Raw genomic sequence first — 847 nt, 5'->3', positions numbered from 1 at the left:
CACGCAAGGAAGTGCGTCCGGGCAAAAAAAACAATTCGCCCCCCTGACTGCTGGGACCCAGCAGCTACACCTTCGCACGCAAGGAAGTGCATCCGGGGAAAAAACAAAAACAAAACGATTCACCCCCCTGACTGCTGGGACCCACCAGCTACATCTTCGCAGGCAAGGAAGTGCCTGATAGTCGGGACCCACCTGGTCGAAGTGTACGTAGCGTTGTCATCCTGGTCGCGAACGTGTACGTACATACTGGTCGATGTAGAGGCGCGCACGTGTCATAGTAGAGGCGCGCATGTGTCGTAGTAGAGGCGCCCACGTAGCATATACACGTACGTACAGCGGCCAGGGTGCAAGAAAGAAAATACGGCCACGTATGTGTACATATGGGCGGGGTCTCAAACGCTTAGTCGCGCATACGTACGGCGAGGGCTCGTGTTCATGGGGAGGCAATGGAATACGTCGTGTTCATGGGGAGGCAACGGAATGGGTCGTGTTCATTGGGAGGCAACGGAACGCGTGGGAGCCAACCGACTTGGACGGAACAGGCGATGGAAACGAGGCCTAGCGTACCGCAGAACGAAGGATACGGCCTTGTGTTCGACCGGCCACGTTCAGAACGGGGTCCTGTTGATCGAGGGGGTGTGGCGTACCACAAAGTGGAGGAAACGGACCTCCTACGGTCGAAACGGGGGTCATGTTGATCGGGAGGGGTGTGGCGTACCGCAAAACGGAGGAAGAGGACCTCCTACGGTCGAAACGGGGGTCCTGTTCAACGGGAGGGGTGTGGCGTACCGCAAAACGGAGGAAACGGACCTCCTACGGTCGAAATGGGGGTCTTGTTCATCCGGAG

The sequence above is a fragment of the Triticum dicoccoides genome, chromosome 4A, assembly GCF_002162155.2.
Source record: "Triticum dicoccoides isolate Atlit2015 ecotype Zavitan chromosome 4A, WEW_v2.0, whole genome shotgun sequence".
Taxonomy (NCBI): domain Eukaryota; kingdom Viridiplantae; phylum Streptophyta; class Magnoliopsida; order Poales; family Poaceae; genus Triticum; species Triticum dicoccoides.
The sequence above is the reverse complement of the archived record's forward strand: the minus strand, read 5'-3'. Positions refer to the sequence as shown.